Source organism: Calypte anna, chromosome 7, assembly GCF_003957555.1.
Source record: "Calypte anna isolate BGI_N300 chromosome 7, bCalAnn1_v1.p, whole genome shotgun sequence".
Lineage (NCBI taxonomy): Eukaryota > Metazoa > Chordata > Aves > Apodiformes > Trochilidae > Calypte > Calypte anna.
The window spans coordinates 2,198,977-2,223,019 of NC_044253.1; the positions used below are offsets into that span (position 1 = coordinate 2,198,977).

General features: G+C 39.1%; 1 protein-coding gene across 9 annotated transcripts in view; it reads right to left on the reverse strand.

Annotated features, from left to right (window-relative positions):
• MBD5 (methyl-CpG binding domain protein 5) overlaps nt 1-24,043 on the reverse strand; it is a 136,686-nt gene that overhangs the window by 68,448 nt on the left and 44,195 nt on the right. For 8 of the 9 annotated variants that reach the window (XM_030454760.1, XM_030454763.1, XM_030454757.1 and 5 more), the window contains exon 2: nt 17,777-17,874. The exons of the other annotated variant lie outside the window; for it this stretch is intronic. The gene's annotated coding sequence lies outside the window, so the exon portion shown is untranslated. The remainder of the gene's footprint in view (nt 1-17,776; nt 17,875-24,043) is intronic. 9 annotated transcript variants of the gene reach the window in all.

Consider the following 24,043-nt stretch of genomic DNA (forward strand, 5'->3'; position numbering starts at 1 on the left):
ACAGCCTTCCAAAAATAATTACACATTTAACTTTCTAAGTTTGTTATACTCCAGGATCTACAACACAAAATTAAAATATGAAGTGCATTAGGTTTCTTGCTTCTAGCATGTTTTTTTGGGAAGCAATTCAATGAATGGCTGTATTAATGCTGTCACACACAGATCAAGAGAAGTGCTTCACGCTTTAGAGCGGCTAAAATATGAATTTTGTTGGCTCCCTGTTAGCCAGCTTTTCACAGCAGCAGAGCAGCCAGAGAAAAAGGGTTTGAGAACAAGGCTTTTAGCAACAGCCAACAGACAACTTCATTAAAGTTTGGGCTTTTATTACAAGATTTTACAGAAAAATATTCTCTACCACCAAAAAGAAAACAACCTTCAAGCCAAAGAAACTCCTGATACACAACAGAAAAGACAAAGTGTTGAAGGCCTCCAGTCGTTAACAAGACTTTAAACACTTCCAATTGCCCTGCAAGTGATCTGAATTTAATGATAAAAAATATAAATGTAATAGCAGCACAGCCTTAGAATTTGGTAGCAAGCTTTTGTTTCTTCTTCTGCACTGGGAAACATCTTTAATTCAAAAGTAAGGCAGCTGGGAGGAAGGGGTTAATGGGAGCTTCCAGAGGACAGACTTCATTTCCCATAGAAAGTACCAAGACATCCATTCAAGGAGAAAAACTTGAAATTCCTACTGAATTAGGCTAGATTGAAATTGATGGGGCAATCAGATCCCCTGGCAGCTACTAATCGGGTGGATAAAATCATTTCTATTCACACCCAGTGCTGAGATGCTGCTGGGGAGCTGAGGACCAAAGCACATCCTCACCTTACCATAAAATTTTGACAGCTGGAAGGGTAGACAGCCCCAGTTTTTTTGGAATCAGTTCTCAGTGTCTTGGTCTGGCACTTAATAAGCCAGGTCCAGCTCCTGGGACTGCCTGATCTGCCAGCTGCCCTGCACCCATGGGCAGAAGCAATTGCAGATGCAAAGAATTTCTGAGGGTGCAAGTACAGAGCTGTCCCAGTTTGGGTTTTGGCACAAAAGTTAGGACCTAAAATCACAGGGTAAAATTCTCCTCTTTTCCCACCACTCTGGAGTAACAAGATGATCAACAAGTGTGATGAATGGGACCTTCAGTTGAGGAATTAGAGACTCCCAGTCTCAGGGTAAGAGGATGTCAGTGAAACCATGGCCATAAATAAAAGACAGAAAATGAAGCTACTGTGTACACCAGCAATGTGCATAGTGCCTTAGGAAGTATCTAATTTTAGCTACTGCTAAATTTCAGAGAACAGATGGAAACAATTAAAATTTGGGCAAAAAGAATTTTTTCTTAATAATTGAATAATTCCTTAATAATATCCAGATAGCCTGAAAACCAGGTGAGAATGTCTTCAGTGAGAGTGACTAAATTAGCAACTCAATTTCAGTGATAAGAATTAAAAAAGCTGAAAGTGTTTTTTGCTCTTTGGCATCCAAAGTTTCTAGTAGTCTCATAACATATTAATTGAGGAATATATCAGTTCATCTTCTTACCATTCTGTGTGAGCAGGTACAAATAACAGTGTTCAAGCCTTTCCTCCACTCCCAGAAGCCACAATCTTTTTTGAGGGTTATGTTCTTGAATACTTCTAGGAAGAGGCCTCTCATTAGAAGATGTGGTGCTACAGAAAGGGACTGACCTTACACACACACACCAAAAGTCTCAGAGGAGAGTTGGAGAGAAAGCCTGATGTATTTTCAAAGAACCAACACAAGGATTATGAAAAGCAGCATCCAAACGTGGTGTTGTAATAGGAAATGTCAAACCAAGCCAAGATACACATTATGAATATTACTAAAAGCCATAATGCTGCAGAAGTTCACACAAGTAATAGTTGAAATGACTGAGTTAGTAATTTTAAACTAGGGGTCCAGATATTTCAGAAAACAAATAATGCAGCAGACTGTATGTGGTTTGTGTTGCCTATCAACACATCCTCTGCTAAGCTGCCAAAACTAAGAATCTACTCATGCAGCTGCATCTTACCTACCAGGGCTTGGCTACGAAGCTTTATTCAAGGTAAGACTTCATCCTAAAACACAGACAAAATTATAGGACATGGAAACAGTCAAATAATTTGTCTGTAACTGCTGTAAGTCAGCCCAACTAAGTACACAGTGGGGGGGAAAATGTTTGTACTTCAGTACCTTTAAGTATTTCTGGCAGCAGATAATACTGAGCAGGTTGAAACAAGTTTTTTTTTTTTTTTTTTTTTTAAGTAGACTTTGTGTTTATTCTTCCAAAAAAGCCTTAAATACAGAATGTATGAATTCACCTGCACATATATAATAATATATATATATTAGTAATAATAATACTGCACCACAGCATTCCCCATATAATGATCAAGAACAGTGTTACACCCAGGTACCAAAGTATTTCACATCAGGATTTCTTTCACCTGATGCAACCACAGACTTCTGTGGCAGAGTTAGTTTGGCAGCAAACTATCCTTTCTGCTTTACCAATTCTATTTATTGCCTTGGTGCAAGGACAAATCCCACAGCAAACTCCAAATTTGTTGCAACTGTGCATGGGGTGGTAGCCTGGGCCCCTGCACAGGCTGCAAAGATGAAACCATGGAAATTTACTTACAAGGGTTAAAGGAGCTCAAGTCTTTCAAAGCCATCAGATTTCAAAGTGCTTTTCTAAATTTATCAACCCCCCAAATCCTGAACTTTACATTTTTAGCATCTCTGGATAAATTTTATCAATATGTTTGGTAGAAAAGCATCTCTATAGCATGCTTTCCAGATGCCATTTAGGAGCAGACTAACACAAAAAAAGCCCAGGAAAGGGAATATAAGTTTATTTTAATCTCTGCTTTGAGATTTTTGTGCAATCAGCAAGAGAAGATGACTTGGGGACTGCCATGTATGCAACGAGGTGTCAAGAGTCATACTGAGAAGTAGATCCAAAACACCTTCAAAGCAAAGATTTTTCTCTGCCCAAAATGACTACAGACACAGGCAGGGCTATCACACTTAGAGATTAGAGAACATGGGAGTTCTGAGAAGCTGAGGTAAACCAAAAAGCTGATCAAGTAGAATTTTAATTTTTTTTTTATTTCCCACTGTTACAAAGTAGCACTTGAAAAAAAAAAAACTTAATCCATGAAGCTTTTTGGAACTATAGCAAGATAATTTAACACATTATGCTGCTCTGGAGTTGAGGTCACACATACTGGCATCATGTTCTGCATGAATTTTTAATATCCTCAGCATTATGTTATTTGACATTCATGGAATCATCTCAGGTTAAACCAAACAGCAATACATCAGGTTGCAGTTTAGTAACTGTAACACTTCAAGCTTAGCAAGGAATCCAGGATTTCAGGTATTTTGTATTCTTGCAAATATATAAATTTACAAAGAGTAACTCTTATATGAATGAGAAAGTTATTCCGTGATGTACCAGGGTAACACTTCAGCACAACGATCAGCTGTGAAACCTATCAATTTGATTTTTCCTTTTCCAGCACCTGAAGTTAACCTGGACTGCAGACATTTAAAACCAGTGCTGATTTCCTGGGACAGCTGATGTCAAATTGCCAAGTTTAACTGTGCAAGGTTTATAAGAGAGCCAGAAAGGCTTCTTATACTATTTCTTATACTATTAACCACTTCATTCCCAGCAGCCAAGAACAAGGCTCATTTTCTCTTTCCACAAGATACTAAAGTGACTTTTTCTTTCTCTCAGATCACTGAAAAACAGATCACAGGGACTCACTACTTTCTCCCAGCCCCTAAGGACATCTCTCCTCTGCTTTCCCTAAGGATTCACAGGATTTCCCAGCAGTTCCTATGCCTCAGAGCACATAGAAGGTCGTGGGACTGCACTGAGGACTTGCTCTTAGTATGTCTGTGCAACCTCAGGTGCATGATGCTGTTCAGCAGGAGCTTTTTTTTTTGCCTGTTTGTTTGTTTTCTAATTATCAACTCATACATTCTCAGAATTGCCTTTTGTTTTATTAAGTACTTATTATATTTCTGGATTTAATAAAGCACCAGAGATACACAACATTACTCTGGCTGTAGCTTTTGTTCTTGAGAGGGGACAAAAAGGACCAGGCATCCCATTTATTTTTTATCTTTGGGTTTGATGCTAAACATATTCTTCCAATTTCTATTTTTATTGGTTTTTTTCCTATGTTATTTTAGTACAGTGGTACTACTGCTCAGGTGCATGCTAACAGTTACCAGATCTCTTTCTGGAACGTTAATCTCATTTCAACAGAAACACATTAAGTGTAAATAGGTTACAAAATGAAAAAGCAGGATGAAATTACAAAAGCAACAAGAACCAACAGCCTATAATGTGAAGGCAAAATATTTTCTAAGTGCCTCTGTAATCCATCCCATTCCTCTGTGCTCCTCACCTCCTGCTGCTCTCCTTGCTGCCAGCCCTGCCTACCTTAGCATAGGAAACAATTCTTCAAACTGTGCAAAATGAGCTGGAAGTCTGACTTCTCACTTAGTCATCAGTAATTACCTTGCTTGAGCGTCACATATATTATGCAAAACTCCCCATGTGCTGCTCCTCCTATGCAGGAACCATTCCATGTCCTTCCTGCAGCCCAGTTGTGATGTTTCCTCCTGCCTCTTCAACTCTCCCTTGCACAACCTATGAACACCCCACTGCTGAGACATCCAGCCTTTAATGGGAAGAACTTCCCAGCTGTCAGGTTTAATTCTGGAAGCAATGCAGCAAACTCAGGTGTTTTTGTTAAAAAACCTTACAGAGTACAACTTTCCCCACACTGGTTTACTCTGTTTTCTCTGCCTCCAGACCCACACTGATACCTTGCACGAGGGAAACTTGAAGTTTCTACCAAAAACTCAGCATAAGCTGGGACTCAAAGCATTGGGAACACTGCCCACCCCATGCAAGTGTTGATGTCCTACCAAACACCATCCTCACCACAACAGTACTGAAATGTCCCAGCAGTACTTCACACAGACTGGAAATCTTCTTCTGGTGACTCCTCAGGACTTTAAAAAATTCTTTTTGGCACCTCTACAGATCAGAGTCAATAAACAGAAACGCAGGCAAGCTCTGCTCCCACAGCACAAATCTCTGAAAAACATTTTTTTTGACTTGTAGGGATGAACCACTGAGACAAGAAACAGTTTGATTTCTGAAAAGCACTGACCAAAGGCCTCAAGTCCTGTACTCCTGTCAAAATAGAGCCAAAGATACCAATTCTGATATCTAACGAATGCTGTGTTAAAAAAAAATTAAAATAAATCAACCTAATTAGGCAGACAGGTAACCCTACCATTCTATATTAAGCAGTGATGAAATGAAAAAAGGTAAAAAGCATATAGGCTCTAGAGATCACCCCCATTTGCATTTGAAACTCCACCAAGATCACGTATTTGAGGGTGAAGCGAGTGAAAATTAGATAAAATGCAAGTTCTTCTCATGTTCAAAGGCTGCCTTGAAGGTGTAGCACACTTTTAGTTATTTTAGCATATTTCCTTTAGAAGCACAGCTTAGGCTTGGGTTTTTATTGTACTCTTTTGCTTCCAAGTCTAGTAAGCAGCCACTCAGCATTCCCAGGGTCTCAGAAGCACTGCAGTATTTTGTTTTACTGCCAAGCCTTGAAGTGCAGTGGAGAAGGAGAGGCTGAGGGTATGTTCTCCATAGGTGCAACTGCTCAGGAAGAAGCAGGTTATGAAGACAAGGAAGGGGAACCCACCTGAAAACACATTCCCAAGGACCCTGGGGAAAAGGACTGGGTGGTCTTTAAAGATCTCATGTGGGCAACTGCATGGTCAGGTATCAGTTTCTGGGAGTCTCTTCAGCAGGCACAGGGAGGAAACTTGGAAGAGTACATGAAAAATGTAAATTTGGACAATTCCAGATGTGTCAGAGGTTACTCCACCATTTACATTTGTTGGCCAAACCCTAAATCAAGTAATCTACTGAACTTCAATCAACAAGTTGCAGAAGTTATGGAAGTATCTACCAAAATCCCCACAACAAAACATGTTTATTTTCCCTAGAAAATCTTTACAAACAAACCTCATTAGAAGCATCTTCAATACTGCTCCAAAATCTTTACTTTTTACCTCTTATTAGAGCAAAAGAATCATGGAAATGAATGACAGAGATGGCTTCAGCATTCAGTCAGACTTCCTTAAACATGCCAATGGACAGATTTTAGATGGGACAAAATATTAGATGAGTTCAGGGACAAAAAAAATAAATTAACTGATACAGAATCTGTAAGCCTGGACTTCATTTTACAAAACATGCTGTAAAAATACCTAAATGTGTCAAACCCAGAAGAAGGGCCAGGTCCAGAAGGTAGCAATGCAACACACTCCAATCAACACAACTTTGTACCTTCTGAACTGAAATGTTTTCCAGCTCTGCCATCAATTTTCACGGAGCCAAAACCTAACTCAGATCCAGTAATTGTGTGTGAACACTCTCTCTGTATCCTCAAACCCATCTGCTTTGAAAATCACCTTCTCTTCATCACTAAATGACTACACTTAGTTCAATGCTAAGAAGTTCAATCCCAGATTCAAGTTTCATGAATTTCTACCTAAATAATTGAGGCAGAATATACCTACCTAATATTTACTGCTGTAATTTACTGCTGTGTCAGTCCAGTAGATATTTTATACATTTTTTCCCCCTCCCCTTGCATGAATACATCCCATTATTGTAAATATCAGATTAATCTGAGCTGGAACTTACTCTAAGGAAGGTAGTCCTGCTATCCCAACACCTAAGGAAGACCCCACAGACCCCTGTCACCTCTCCTTACCTCCCTTTCCTTCAGTCCACTTGCTCACAGTGCCTCTGAGCTCAGTTTCCAGGCTGAGAGGCTAAACTGGCTTTAGCTTCTTATATACTTAGTTCTGGATTGAGGAATTGATCATGGAGGAGGAAGTCAGACCCTTCTTTCCTTCTAGTCAAAAATGTAATCGCCCTGAATTGAATCCAAAAGTCACTTATGGCTTTAGCTGCTCCTCAGAAAGAACTCAATAATGGGAAAGGACAGAAAAAAGGGATTCTGCCCAAGTTTCTACCTGGAGTGTAGGCTCTAAATATACAGCAATGCAATTTTTCCCTATCAGGGAATTTTGTGTTTCACTATATATTTAGGAATGCACCAACCATAACAAATGTTGCAGCCTCTAAAAACACTAAATTCTATTTAACATCTACCTCATTGTTTCTTATCAGCAATTTAGGGGCTAAGGCAATAAGGCATGTCAGGAGTATAGCTCTGAACTTGGTAGCCCATGGATTAGTTTTATCCTAGAGAAGCCATGGCAAAAGTCTGCCAGGCTGGGCTGCTTTGCACATGGCTGGGCAGATCATTTTCACACAAATGCCTTTCACCAACTTTTCCCAACTGTCATAATTTTTCCTTTTTGCAAATTGTGCAAGAAAATGCCCAAGCATGTGCACAGCTAAGGGAGATGAAGAAAGGATCAGGCTAGAAACAGCAACAGGCAACAACATGGTTATTCAAGATAACAGAAAGAAAGAGAAAATATTGAAGGCCTTCTAGATAAAAGGTAGATTAGTGTTAATTTTATTTAATAAGCTATTTCTGACTAATATGGATGGGTAAAGAGGGAAACAGGTGAAATTGTGAGCTCACTATCAATTCCAGGCTTTGAAACAAGATCAGGTAACTTTTGAATAGGCAAGTTTTAATCCAGGTTCTGGAAAAGTAATGGTCTGCATGCTGCAGGAAGCCAGGAAAGAGGCACTGTGGATGCCTCTGGCCTTCAGGTTCTGAAATCCCTTCGCTTTCCTTTACATGCCTAGAAGAAAACCAAACAAAGCAACAAAAACCAAAACCCAAGAAGACCTTAGGCAGGAAAGTAAAATGAACAGTAGATATAAAGATGGAAGACTCAACCAAGGAATCCATGTCAACTGAAGGCACCAACCACTCCCACCTTCACTCAAAGAAATGCTTTTACAACACCTATTTCTAGTTTGAAAGTATTTTCTCATTGATAATAGAATAATAATATAGAATCATAGAATGGGCTGGGTTGGAAGGGACCTCAGAGCTCATCAAGTCCAACCCTTGATCCACTCCCCCCGTGGTTCCCAGCCCATGGCACTCAGTGCCACATTCAGGCTCTTTGGAAATATCTCCAGACACGGAGAATCCACTACTTCCCTGGGCAGCCCATTCCAATGCCTGATCACCCTCTCCAGAAAGAAATTCTTTCTCATCTCCAACCTAAACCTCCCCTGGCACAACTTGAGACCCTGCCCTCTTGTCTTGATCAGCTGCACTTTGTTCTTTTGCAAAAATACTTAAATGTAACTTTGTGCATTCTTCATGCTTTTGCAGAGGCTGCTCCACCAGGGGAAGAGGCAGCAGCTAGGGGAAACACTCTCTTCACCCTGCTTCCCAAACATCCTCCACCTGATGTGATGGGTGGTCTGGATTTCCAGCCCTCAAAGCTTGGGTCTCAGCAGCTTGGTCCCTATCCCCTCCCTGCAGCTGCAGCCAAGCTGCTTCATTTCTCATCATAAACCATTTTTTTTTTTTTTTTTTTTTACTGTCTCGGATGGAATCTGAGCTTTGCATTCCTGGAGTCCAAATCAAAACTACTCATAAAGAATGTGTGATTTTATGTGTTTGGATGGGACAGTTGTGACAACCTCATCCGAGGGCATCCAACCTCATTCCCAAACATTTGTGTCAAACCAGTGACCTGTCGTGTGGACATGCAGCATCAGTTAAGCTGGAAATGACAAGCTTTTTGGTAAGATCACCCGAAATCAGTGACCCATTTTGCTAACAAGAACCTAGGAAGACTTGTATGTCCTAGGAGGGCAAAAATAGTCACCACTCAGAACCTCAATATTCTGCTCACATGGTGAAAACAAAGCTGGTTTGTTTTTTTTTTTCTTTAAGAAAAGGGACTAAAAAAATAGGCATCTTTAGGATGGTGCCCTCACCCTCTTAAACAAGTAGAGAAAAAGGGAATTTGTTTTGTCATTTGAAATAGCATACCTCTTTTAAAAGACCTTAAATGTATTTTAAATTTTAGATGGCCAAAAAAACATGGTTTAAAAAAAACCAGTGTGAAAATGGTCATTGTTTTATATGTACCACAACTTCATAATAAAACCAACGTGGACATTGTCATTTTTTAATATGTACTACTACATCAAAATAATTTCCATGGAGAAGATATTAGAAAAAATTAGAAAAAAAGTCTTAAGTAGGAAGCAAACAGACAAAACCAACAGAATTATGGAAACATACTCGGAAATAACCACTGGATGTTCCACTGACACAGATTCCAGGTATGCAGATAAGGAATCAGGGCTATCCACAGTCTTAATATTACTCCTGACAGATGGGGAAATCAGCTAAATATTGGTACATGGCATTTTTACAGTAATAACCTCTAAGTCAGTGAGCTGCTGACTTGCACTGGAAGGGAGAGATGCTGAAGGTTTGTAATATGAATGAACTTGAAATGAGTTTTAAAATGCCTCTTTGCAGAAACAACAGCACTTTTCTCCAGCATCACTGCTTCCAAATAATTGTTTTCCAAAGATTACAACCAATTTTAACAAGTATTAACCTGGCCAAAGCATGTGAATCAATTCCTCCTGATCTAACAGTTCAAAGCCAGTTTGCTCAGATTTTGGCACTGTATAACAGAATGATAGTGGAGTAAAAGGATTTAATGTTCCATCTTCTGTAGAGACAAAAGAAATACATTGGTATCACCTAAGTTAATGCTGAATCCATCCTGGTTTTCAGCTAGCAGCAGTTATCTCATCTTCTGCAAGTTAATAGCACTGAGGTTTCATGAGGTAGAGTTCTCTTACTTTCTCCAGCTGTGAAATTTCACACTACACACAAAGTACTCAAAAACTTTACCAAAATTGCTTGAATATCAACACTTGGGCTTTGCAAGTCCATGGAGAGGCCCAAAGCTGGCATGTAACTAACAACCAAATGCCTTCCTTCACTGCCTAAAAAAATCAGGACCTTTACTCTGTTGTTCTTAACTAAGCACAGAGATGTTGTATCCACTCTGGAGGACACATCACTTCTTCCCACCTACAGAATGCAAAAGGACTCCAACCAATGCCAGGATCTATCTGTTCAATTCCCTTTCAGACTTATAACACTGTTTCTTCTTCCAGAGCTGAAATTGTGTTAAAAACCCATCTGAAGCATATGTGTCATGGGTATAGATTTAATTCTATACTATGGGAATACAATATAAACTGAAAGCTACTACATGAGAACTTCATTCAACACAAAGAGAATCTTCCAGTCAGAACACCTACATGTCAGACTATTCCTGGCTGCCATTATGCCTACTGTCAACTGTTCATTTGCCTACAGAATCTATCCTAGGAAAATGTCACTTGCTGTCACTCAAACACTTAAATGGTGTTGGAAAAAGAAAATTACAGGAAAAAAAGATATATCTGAACCAATATCTGCACCAGGAATTGTACAGAACTTCCAAACAAGAATTAGTGGCATAAACAAAGTCCTCTTAGAATTATTTAGGTGACATGATATACATCACAATAGAGATAATATAATACTTATTATCTGTATAATAAACACAGATTTATTATATAGATTAAAATAAACAATCTGTATTTATTTATACTTACAAATATGTATTTATATAAATAAAATTTGTAATATAAATTATACAGTTTTTGTTGTTCTCCTTTTACTGAAGGTGAACCTGCACCTGGGTTTCTTTCTCTATTTCCTATTCCCTTTGTCAGAACAGTAAGTTAGTGAGAATTCTCATAAGCTACGATTAAATCACCAAAAATTCAACAATAAACATTTCACAGGATCATAGAATCATGGAATTGGCTGGGTTGGAAGGGACCTCAGAGATCATCAATTCCAACCCTTGATCCACTCCCCCTGTGGTTCCCAGCCCATGGCACTCAGTGCCACATCCAGGCTCTTTGGAAAGATCTCCAGACACGGAGAATCCACTACTTCCCTGGGCAGCCCATTCCAATGCCTGATCACCCTCTCCAGAAAGAAATTCTTTCTCATCTCCAACCTAAACCTCCCCTGGCACAACTTGAGACCCTGCCCTCTTGTCTTGCTGAGAATTGCCTGGGAAAAGAGCCCAACCCCCCCCTGGCTCCAACCTCCTTTCAGGGAGTTGCAGAGAGTGATGAGGTCTCCCCTGAGCCTCCTCTTCTCCAGCCTCAACACCCCCAGCTCCCTCAGCCCTTCCTCACAGGAATTCTGCTGGATCCCTTCACAGCCTCCTTGCTCTTCTCTGCACCTGCTCCAGCACCTCAATCTCCTTCCTGAGCTGAGGGGCCCAGAACTGGACACAGGACTCAAGCTGTGGCCTCCCCAGGGCTGAGCACAGGGGCAGAATCCCTTCCCTGGACCTGCTGGCCACGCTGTTCCTGAGCCAGCCCAGGATGCCATTGGCCTTCTTGGCCACCTGGGCACACTGCTGGCTCCTCTTCAGCTTCCTATTTCCATCTATGTAGTATAAAAAGAATAGGATTTTGTTTTCTAACATGTAAATAATGTTTCTTAAAGACATTATACTTACTTTGGAAAACTGATGCTGAGATTTTTGTCCTGTATTAGTGACTCAGCATATGGATGGAGATGACAAAAAACCATGAGAGACCTTAACTTTTCATGGTAGCTTTTGAGTTCATCTGTCCTTCTCCTAAGCTCAAGTATTTTTGCCTCCCCTCCCAAAATGGTATATATAAACTTCCATACACTGAGGACAGAATAAAAAATAAATTTATTTGATCTAACCTTGGTCTGGGAGACTAAGTGTAGCAATTACTGATCCATCTCAGTAAAAAATCTTACCTCTTTTTAGTATTTTACAGGAATGTGGTAAAAAAATGAACATTCTGTTTGCAGTGACAGTATCACCACAGGTTTCCAGAGGAAGAGTGGCTCTTTTCTTGAGAAACTTTGTGTGAGCTTGAATTTAAAAGCATTGGTTTTAATTTTAAAATGTTTCACTGAACTGGGAACCTTCTAGGAGAAAAGACAAAGATGTCTGAGATTCAGGGAGCTGGACTGGCAGGGAATAACTGGGGTAAGGACTTCCTTGCAGCAGAGAGAAGCTGAGAGAAGCCAGTTCAGAAAGTGAAAAATGACAATGTTTTGTTTAAAGATAAACACCAAGAGGGCAAGAATTAGCTTCATATCACAGCTCTTGGCTGTTGTGGCTACACTTACAACACTGAAGCTGCAGTTCCTGGTGGGAGAAGGCCAGATCAGATGTGGATAAATGCTGGTGATCCAAGTGGGATGTGCCAACTACAAACCAGAGCCCTGAAAGCACCACGGAGCTCATCCCTTCTCACCACCCCCTTTTAGAAAACTGATTTTTTTGCTTAACTGGAGAGGACTCCAACAAAGAACTCCACACAGAGCCCAGGGAAGCTCCTGTGCCTTTTCCCTGCACATTATAATGAAGACAGAGGAAGAAAGCCCAGCTTGGTTAGGTCTCTGCTGGGGGGACACCTGGATGTGGGACAAGCACCAAGTGCCCAGGGTCCCCATCACCCATTTCATTCACCCAACCCCATCCCTTGTTGAGGAACCACAGCACAAACATCTCTTTTCCAATGTATTTTCACTCTACTAGGAATCCACACCCTTGGAGGCCCACTAGCATGGTGAAAGTCTATTGAAATGGTTAAGGGAAGGGGAATAAATAAACAAAATAAAATAGTAAATGGAAAAAAGCCACCACCACAAGTTTTCAGGCCACATTCATCTACAGAGAAATAATGGTTTCCTAGGTTTTCATTACCAGCTGCCCTTCAGCTTCCTTTCAGGGCACTGTTTTTTCAGGAGGAGTTATGAAAACAAAATTTGAATATCTCAGTTTGGTGTTACAACAGAAAACAATAACTCAGTTTATCTCAGATACTGCATACTAACTACTTCTTCCTTTAAATATTTTGTGTAATTAACAGATAATGAGGGTAGCTCTTATCTGTTCTTGATAATCCATTGCTCTTTAAGGAAAAACAAAGATGATGTAGCTTTTAATTCACTGAAATTTTTTGAAACATAAGGAGGGGCATTTGCCAAACTTTGTAATATCACAGCCTGAAATAATAAAAAACCCCAAACCTGTCTGGAGTTACCCAGGTTACTGTGATTGTATGAAGCCAACCCCTAGGCAACTAAATCAGAAAGAAAAAGTATCCATTAAATCACCAAGAAAAAGTAGACATAAAAAAAAGATGAATTTTAACAGTTTTGTTACAATGCAACTAAAGACAGATACACTTCAGTATTGGAATATTTTGAGTTATTAAATATTTAACTTTGAAATGACAATTAAACCACTGAGCTTGATTAATTTGGTAACAATAAAGAAGCCTTGGGGGTATTTACTCTGTCCCCACGTTTCAAAATAGGAAGCCCTTATACTTTGCAATATTTATTTAGAATACCTGCTTCTAGAAGAAGTCCAATACATCAGCCTGTATTTTATTTGAACATTATTTCAAAAGACCAGCTGGAAAAGAAGTGGGGAGCACTGAAAATAAACTTCTTGCTCTGCTGAAATGTGAAAAATCTGGTAGAAGAGATAAAATTTTCTGCTAAGGCAGAGAACTGACCTATCAAATCTGTTGCATTTAAAATATACTCTAAAATTTGGCTTAAAAATGTACCTAAAAGCAGTGATATTGTAGAGCATTATAGGAATATTTTTTTTTTTTGGTCATAATTCTTTAAATAATTTCTGTGGAAGTAACTTTCCAATTAAGCAGGTTTCCTTCTATTAAATTTAAAAAGGTAGATCTTGCATTAGAGAAAGTAACTTGGGATTTCACAAAAACCCTTTCAGAGGAAAAGATGAGAGAGAGACAGAGAATTGACCCTTCTCAGAAAAAAACATTAGAGCTTCAAAAAAAAGACAATTGGGCTCCTTGGTTTTAATGCCAATTGAGGAAAAATTGTCCATCAATCCAGACTGCAGACTGCTCTACAGAGAAAAAATGATGCAACACCAGAGTGCTCCTGCCCTGTCTTAGAAGAGCTACAACCAAAACATCAGCAAGGACACAGTTTGGAGACAAACTATTTAGAGAAGCACCAAGTCATGTATCAGGCACTTCAGTGTAATTAAACAGCCTTATAAATTCTGAAATTTGGATAGTGAGAGGCCTGAGCTGCTGCTGGGATGGATCCTGAGTCCCAGAATTAGGCAGAAAGTTCTCAGACTACGTGGCTTGCAGCTGGAGATGGCAGAAGGAACTGAACATGTCCATCATTTTACTGCACAGGATAAAATTCTACCCAGCTACTAGAATTTGCCATGCCCTGTTAAAAAAGGTAAAACACAACCAATAGATGTAAACATTACTCATCCTCCTGAAATTTGCACAACCAGTTTCCTATTTTATCCATGCTGCATTCCTCTGGTAATATTTTTGCAGCCTTTTATAGGATTAACAAGAAAAAAAATACTATGAGGATTTGTCTTGTTCTTTCATGTGCTGAAATAAACAGAACAAATCAGTCAGAGCCATCTCAGTTTATGGCTCTGCAGTGTTCATGCTACAACTACTATATGCCTCCTAAAAATACCCAGGAATTCCCAACTGGAATGGAAATGCAAACCTTCCATGTAGATGGGCACTACAGCAGGGACAGCACTTGGCAGATGGCTGAGTTTTGCATTATGGTTGTGTTTAACCTTCCCAGCAGGGCAGAGGGGACAGACTTGGCTCCTCCAAAACACTTTCCCACCATGTACCCAAGTAGCTCCAAGGCTGTGGTACCCAAGCTGACTCAGAGCTTGGAGAGAAAGATGTGCAACCTTCAGTCCCCATCTGTGCAGGCTCACCCTGAGGAAAAAGGGTGCAAATCTGGAGCAGGAACAGAACTGGAGAGGATATGAAAAGAGGGAAGAGTGGTACTGTGTGAGAAGGGCTCATGGACTTGGAATAGGTACTGGCTGGCATCAGCAATTCCTTGGATGAAGGAGAGTGAAAACAGAGGTGCAGGACATGAGACATGCGAGGACCTACAAGTAAAGAATGGCTGGATGTGAAACTGAGAACCAAGAATGAAATAATGACTTTAAAAACAAGACACCTAAGCCAACAGTCCTTTCAGTTCCTCTGGCCTAAAGGAAGATCACTGCTCTTGATTTTACTGCCTTGGAAGAATCTTTATGGAGCCATCACCCCAGCTCCAAAACTACTTTAAAAAGTATACAAACTCCAGCAGCCTGTCTAAAGAGCTGGCAAGGAAAGCTCCTACAACTGAAAAACTGGGCTTTAGAGATTGAGTTTTGTCAGAAGGTCTTAGAAAAAACCTGTTGCTGAAAGTAAAAATTAAGCCAAAATTCTTAATTCTGCTTAATTCCCACACATTGAACAATTAAAAAACCTAGATACCTGCATGCTGATTAAATAGCACCTGCTTAATGCAAGGATTGCCTTCTGTGGAGAAAAAAGAGCAGGTTATCACACAATTAAAGACTGCATGCTAATGTACAAGGCACAAGTAGGTGAACCAAGGTCACTGAGGTTTTGAAGTATTAGACAGCAAGCACAGTAATGCGTATTAAATACAAAAAGCCCTTGCATTTAAAAATAGATCAAATGGAATAGAAACAGTGTCTGCACACACCTATACAGCTGTGAATATTTAAGTATTGATGGGCAAAAAGAGTCCAAAATAGGAGCTAAGATGCTGAGAATGAGAGCTGAATGTTTTTTCTGGGTTTTGTAGAAGCATTCTGAGGTTCATTCACATGCATATACTATAACTTTAAGGAAATAACCATTGAAACACCAACCTTACAGAAAGAAATACTCCCCCTGTCCCAGTTTCTCACAAACAAAAATGTTCCTTCTTAACACAAATGCAAATAGGGATAAATATTCCCCCAAAACATTTGGTTTCTCTTTACTCAATGTTGTAGGTCCCCATTTTACAACAAATAAATACACAAGCAAAGGTCTATCCTTGAAGAAAACAGTCAGAAAAAAAAAAAAAAATCCAAAATTTAACCTCAACATGGCAGAGGTATAAATAATCTCTCACAGCTCAGTCATGTTTATGTTTTAAAGGAAAAAGGGCTTCCATTTTGGGGGTCAAAAAACAAAAAAAAAGGGAAAAATAAAAAGAAAACTGCCTTTATTTCTTCTTTAACTTGAGCTTTCCTCTGGCTAACAGTTACTGTTTGTTTCCTTATTTTAGGTCATGTAAGTCAGTTATGCATGCTGCACTTTTTAACTCTTTCCCACCAGCATCTTTCCAGCATCCCAGCTGGGAAAACCCAGAATGATTCCAAACCCCCCAGACCCAGGGCTGTGTTAACCCTGACACTTCTGCAAGTGTCCTCTGCCCATGGTGACAGACATTGGAATATTTGTGTGCCTGCCTTTCCAGTTAAACTTGGCCTGAAAAAAAAACCCTCCAGAAAGCAAAGAGTGCTACCCATGAAGATCTGAGTATTTTGTGTTCATAATGCTTGAAAGAAGTCAGTTATGAAGAGCTGCAGAACGAGACCTTGCCCAGCCATGCCCACAGGGAGAATGTTGGTTCCAAACACCAAAAAAACCTTTTCTCCAAGAACTGGTTTCACCAGATTGCAGGCGAGAAGAACTCAAGAGGGAACAGCATCCTACCAGCACAGTAATTTTTATTCTTCCAAACAGCTAATGAGAGCTCAAGTTGATGTTTGGGAAGTAAGTAGTTTATTCCTGAACTCAGCCACCCTCTTATTTAACAGCATTTTACAGGCTTCATTTTGAAAAGTCTAGGGTGAGGGTGTATGCAGAAGTTCAAAAATGAAGCTGCACCCTCACTTTGGTCCTGTCTCCTCAAACAAAGAAATGCAAATATGTAAATTTCTATTGAATTAAAGTGCCCCATTAGGAGTTCAATTATGTTCTGAAATTATATCTTAATTGGTTTGCTCATAGACAAGCTGTACAGCTAACCAAAAATCTACTGCCATATAATCATCACTAACTTTTAGATACTGCCACCCATTAAATTAACAGCAGATAATGAGTGGGGAAAATTAGCTCTATTTCCATAACAGAAAAAATCCTTCCTGTATTACCTAGAGCCTTTCATATGGTTAATTTCAAAATAGAAAAAGTAATACAAACAAAAGTCTCCTGCATATCTAACATTTATTTTGACCAAAAGCCCACATATTTAAAATAAATAGCACAGAGTGCATATCAGATTTGGGTCTCTAATATTTAATTAAAAAGAAGTCACATTTCTAAGCTTCTGCAGAAATCTGCAAGAAACTGACCACTATTTCACTTTGTGTGTTGCTGGCCCTTTCTTTTCCACATAACTTCTGTCTTCTTGAGCAGTAATCCCCACACCCAGCTACTCTCCAGCTTTTAACACATGAGCTATTCCTGGTTCTCAGCAGTATCACACAGACACTGCAAATGATCTGTACTCTGCAAAACTCGTGAGAAAGAAAGGAATACCATGAAATGCAGACGAAAAACAAGGCAAGGACTCATTCTTGTAACTGAAAGGAGGAAAAGAAAATTAACTCCTTCCATATAGCTTGTTTTTCACAGAAGTTGTATAAATAAACTTAGTACAAAAGTGAACACTTCTGAAACTGTAGGCAGGCTCCTGAAATTCAGCTCCTGTGCAGTTTTGGTTATCTTGGAGATCAAAACCTATATAACTTAATACTTATACACAAATGCATAATACAGATTATTTTACTGACCTTTGCTGTCTGAAGGAAACAGAATTCAAAGATCTTGTCTGTAAGTGAGATATTCTTCAATATTTATATCTCCAATGACCACCATCCTCAACAAGGATCTGAAGCAAAACACCAACAAGCAGTGTGTAAGGCAGGTTAGCTGCAGCTAGACTGGGTTGGTTTTTTTTTTTAATGTTATTTAGGTAAAATTATGCATTTCAGATAATACAGGAATTTATTTGCTGCAGTTCAAAACAAACAGACAAGCACCAGAGCCATTACATGGGAAGGCATTTATCTACTTGTGGCACAGAGCAATTACTCTGCATTGGTATATTTAAGACTGAACACACCAAACTTGGGAAATTCATTGGTATAATAACAGAATAGGAACAGCAGGATTCATCCCAGGAATTAAATATTAGAAAAGAAAAAAAGAAAAAAAAAAAAAGAGAAATTAGTATTGAAGTGTTATATTCTAAGTACTAATAGATTATGGAAAGTTACACCACCTCTCTAACCTTTTAAAAAGCCAGCATAAGGATAAGATAAGACAAAGTCCCTAAAAATGCCAGCTAGGGTTTTAGGAAAAAAACCCAACATTTTTCACCAATATAATGATACAGTACCATTTATTAGTGCTGTTTTCATATTTCAGTACTGTAACTAAGGAAAGATTAATTAAAAAAAATTACTATGCTAATGTAGGGTCAGCATCAAAGAAAGCAATCTCTGATGTGCCTCCTTTGGAATCAGTTTTTGCTCAAATGCCCAATGACTACAATGGGTTTTTTCCCCAGGTCTTAAGTTCTTTCATTGAAAGGGAAATCAATTTGCTTACTACAACCACTATAGAATCTCCACCAAGTATTTGAGGTTGCCAGGGACCTTTGGAGAAGATTTGGTCCATCCTGCCTGTCTATGTGTGGCCCAGGACCACATCCAGTTGGACTCTGGACATCTCCACAGATGGAGACTCCACAGCCTCCTTGGGTCACAACCAGCCTCTCAGGAAAAAGGTTTTTCCAGCCATCCAGAATGTCCTTCATGTTCTTTGCTCTGGAGAACATTTCCTTCACAAAGAAACTTCAAAGTGTAGCTGTGTAACAGGAGATGGCAAGTTTGATAAGAGGCTTAAGTCAATACAACCAACCCTTAGGTAAATGCTCCAGGGGATACAGAAAACGAAGCCTGACTTGTACCTCTGTGTCACACTCTGCACCACTCCAACTCCTTCACTCCTCGTTTTGCAACAGATGCCACTTACACAAGAATGACCAAAAAGCTTTCATCTTGGAAAAAAATCCCCCCCATCCTCAGTCTCTTCTGAGTTTCTCCTTTCTCAGATCAGGGAGGAATCCAAGTGGAGGTAAAGGAAAAACTTTCAGACTCCAGACTGGAGAAGCACAGCAGCAACCCAACTAACACACAGCTGACTCACCTTCAATAGGAATTTTTAAAATAGTGATTTATTTATGTATAATAAAGCATTTAATTGCAAGCCTGGGACATAAATGCTTTACTATCTACATGTGCAAAGGTGATCAGATCACTTTGCAGGTTCTGCAGACAATTTATTTCTGCTTAACGCCATAATAAAGCAAAAATGCAACATTTTTTGCAGTTTATCTGCATCAATGAAAAAATTATTTCATCTCAGCTTGATGAAAATGCTTTATCTGAGCTGCCTGTGTTTGTTTCTTCTGAAATAAATCCAAACCTCTCCAACTTCTATCATCTGAGAATAAACACCTTTCAAATCGACTCCTTCCACAAAAAAGCAAATTATTGAATACTGAAATGGATACTCTTTGTAGGAAAAAAAAAAATAAAATAACTGCCAGATCAGTCTCTGTAATAAAATTGCAGAGGCTACCATGACTGTGCTAACTCTCTTTTTCTAATGAAAAATCTGAAAAAGAAATTGGATGTACACTCTGCTTTGATGCTTGCCAAACTGGGAGTTGATGGATTGCTATAGGGAAAAAATTCCAGACACAAAATGACCCTAATTAATATATTAAAAAGCTGCTGGGCTGGAACAGAAAGAGAGACTGGCCCAGCAGATGCAGGAATAAACTGGTACAGAAGCCAAAGGAGAATTCAGCAACAGATTTGCTGAAGAAGCCCAGCATGGAAGGTGCTTTTCAGTGGTCACAAACCAGGAGATCTTAACACTGAAACTGCACTGAGAACTGGAGTCAGGAACTTCTTCTTTAAAGGGAGAACACATACTAGAGAGAAACTACAAAAAAATAAATGGAAAAGCTCATTGTGCCATTTTAAACAATTGTTCTTCCAAGTGGTTTAGCCTGTGACTTTCTCTGCCCAGAAGTGGCTGTGCCCATGTAACAGGTTTCAGGGCTTTCTATCAACTGCCCTACAAACAGAGCATTCAGTTTTCCTAAAAAGCTGAATCATACTCAAATCTCCCCAGAGTTTTTAATTGCCACACTGAAAACATTTTTTTTTTGCCTGACAAGGAAATAATTTTCACTTTGCCTTTCGTGTTAATGCTTTTTTTTTATTATTTTTAGTGGCACTGAACTGCACAAGTAAAAATCCTGATTATTTAAACTCTGAAGCCATTGCAGATGTTACTTCTCATCTGATTTAATCACCTTTCCCTTATACATGAAAACTGCAATAAGTAAAGCCTTCATTTTGTACTCAAAACCTCTAAGCCTTCTAGAAGGAGTGTGAGCATCACATCACAGGGAGAAAGTTCCTTCTTCAGGGGAGTCTTTTGGATCTCTTGGTTTGTTCATTTTGCTGACCAGTACCCAAGCTTTTCATCAGTTTTTCTTCATATCATTTTATGATCATCATTCTGACAGCCAGGAGGAGTCACTATGATCTCATCTTCAATTAATGTGAATTTACCAATGAAATGAAAACATTTTCTTTTTAATAACACATGAGCTTCCTTATAATATTTAGTCCTGGTATGTTATTAGACACAACAAAGACACAGTTAGAAGGGACTAGAACTAAAGACAGTCAAAAGGGAACTCAAACCAGACATTTTCCATCTTAAAAAAAAAAAAAATCTACATTCTCTGTGTTGTCTTTTTTTTTTTTAAATTCTCTAGCACCTTGTTTTGAAAGTTGTTCCTCTAAATATCCTGGAGTATGAAGAGTTGGTTCTACAGGATTCTGTATCCTAGTCTGGTGCCAACCCACAAAACATATGTCTCTGCTCAAATGTAAGAATCTGTTTTGATTTTTTTTTTTCTTAAATGTCTTCCTAGACTGAGGACAAACCAGTCCTGCAGTCACAACCCAACATTCAGTATCTTGTGAGAAGGGGAAACTTTCTAAATCCCAAATATAGTTTTGTTCCTTTATTCCCAAACAGCAACTTCAGGGAATGTAAACAATCTGAACACATCACAATAATCAGTCAAAGTAAATGCTCAAAAATCATTGGGGAAATATAATAAATTGGTTGTAGACATTATTTTTTATGCTTGTGGGTCCACTAAGTGTTACAACCATCAGATTTATTTTCCACCTAAATATTCCATTGCATAGCTATGCAAAAACATCAATATATTTTTCTAATGACATTAGCTTTCCATTTATTCTCCCTGTAAAATAGCTCTTACCATTTATTTTTGTATTATTTGGGATAAGGTAGATTTTCTGCTATTATTAACACAACAGCACAAAGTATTGTTAAAATATTTTACAACAGGAACTTGAATGCAGAAAATGATCCAGCAGAGCAGATTTTTTTTTTTTAGATGAGTCTTTGGGCTGGCCCAGAGCTCTGATGGTGAAACCTCATTTCTCCATGAATTGTGGTAACTGCTCCCACCCACCCCACACTGGGGCTTTGCTTTGAATTAGAACATCACACCTGCAAGCAAAAGATGCCCTAACCCCAGGAATTAAATATTTGCATTTATTTCAGCAAATCAGCTTCTTGAAAAAAGCCAACTTCTGCATAAATCAGAAGTAACTTTGCTGAAGTGTTACTTGGAACCACATGGGTGAAAACCATACCTGAGCTTCCTATGTTTGGGTATTAAAGAAACCCAGTAGCTTGGCCAGGTGCAAAATCTCTGAGCAGTTTCTTTTAGATAAGGGAACATGTGTCATGAGCTTCTGGGAGGTGTTTTTTTCTTCATTGTTACGAAAAATAAAACAAACCCAAACCACCTTATAGTCTTATGAAGATTATTTCACATTAAGATAAATGCATGCAGAATGGATCAAAAATTTTAGGCCAGATGAGCTGCATAAAGCTACACAAGGGTAACTCTAAGTCTTTTTTAAGTGTGGGGATTTTTTTTCTGTGGCAAATGTAAAGGACTAGAGGATTTGAAAAGCTCTGAAGAGCCCTTTGCTTCCCAGCTTTCTATTTTTCCATGGCATAGTGGTGATCACACCTGAGGTGTGGAGTGGAAGAGGAAGGAAGCAAGAGGAAGCAGCAGAGCACAAAGCACAAAGGTTACCTTCTCTGAGTTTGGAATCCATGAGACAACTCAGCTGGGTTGTAAGGACCATAAAAAAACCCCACCCATTTCTTTCCCTGTTCCACAATCATGCAAAAAAGGCAGCCTCAGTATTTTTCTAAATTAAGAGTTTTAAGGAAGAAATAAATAACTAGGTCTGTCCAGTCTTTGTCAGATGAGCAAGCAAGAACTAATCAGATTGGGTGATAAATGACTGCTCCAATATTGTTCTGAGAAAGCTCATCCTGCTTTTAACTTCTATTTGCCATTTTATTTACATCAATGAAATGAAACTTTCTAACTAGCAATAGGGAAAAAGGACCCTTTTGAGCTAAAAGCAGGAAAACCTCACAAATTTTATCACCAGGATGCTGGTGAAGGTGTCTTCCCAGCTCTCAAGCATTCTCCAGTCCATGTCCTTACTGAAACTTCTCATCAGTCCTTGGGGGAAACCACAGAGGTGTGGGGCTGCTGTGATTTGGGAATTATTTCTATAACAGACACTTCTCTAGATAGAGAAATATTTTTTCAATATTTCAGTCTAAACTACATATGTGTACATATAGACACTGCATATGAAAGCACATATAAAATACATTTTCTCCATTCTCTCTTCTATTTCTCTATTTTTTTTTTCTTTTGTGGTGAAATTATGCTTTATTTTTCAATGTAAGCAAAATCCCCAGAATTGTTAGAAGTTCTGAGAAACAAAACTATTTCTGAAAAAAAAAACCCCAACCAAACCCAAACCAACAACCAACCAGCTCTCAATGAGACATAAAGTCCATTATAAAGAAATCACATCTCTCTTCCAAACACAAATATCTAAATTTCTTTCCCTTCTAGGTTGTTTATTAGCACTTTTTAAATACCTAATCTTTAAAGAGTGTGATTTCCTCTCCCACAATTACTGAAAGCAAAAGTCTTCAAGGAGATTGTCTAATGTGCAACCATCTCCTGGAGGATGGTAAGACTTGAGGCTGTACAACTTAGGAAACCAAAACTACACTTGAGTCTGAACAAGGGGTAGAACAAGAGAAAAAAACCTAAAACAAAAACCAGCAAAAAACCCCACTAAAAGTCCCCCAAAATTCCTTATGGTCCCAACCAAGGAGGTGTTCTCCCCTTGCTTCAGTCCCCACCATGCTTTATATATTCTGCCTCCTCATTCCCTAACATGTGAAGGTGGCATCCAGATTTTTCTTGTTTTGCTCTCCCTTATCTGACCCTACCCTAAGAGCAGATCCTGCTCTGGAAGGCAGAGTGCTTTCCATGACTACACAAGTTGTGACTCAGACCACTGAGTGTGCAGAAGCTTTTGCATTCACTTGTTTCCCATCTTGGCTGCTCCCTGAGCTGCTCCTTGGCTGCCCAACCAGCATCAGCTACAGGAAAATGAAGAATATTGGATTTATACTCTTAGTTTACCAGGACCAACAAACCAGGAAACTTTGAGGACTTCTTTGGGGAGATTGGGAGTAGTGAAGCCAGAGTGGGAACCAGGAGTTACTACAGAGCCTTGCCCTGCTCTGAGTAGCCCAGAAAATAAAATGAGAGGTGGGAAGAATTCCTCATTCATGTAAAGTTAAAACAGGGGATAAGTGGGGGAAAGGTAATCCCAGCCCTGGATTAACAAAATAATTACCCCCAGCAAACTAGGTCATAGAAGTGAGTAGGGTTTACTAAATATATACTGTACTCAGAGTTAAGTGACTTCCAAAGGAAGGAGGTGACCTCACATGACACCCAAGTCCTCTTTTGTAGTCTAACTAAATCAGAGCTAGATCAGCCAGACACACCTCCCTCTGCACTGAACCTATCAGCAAGC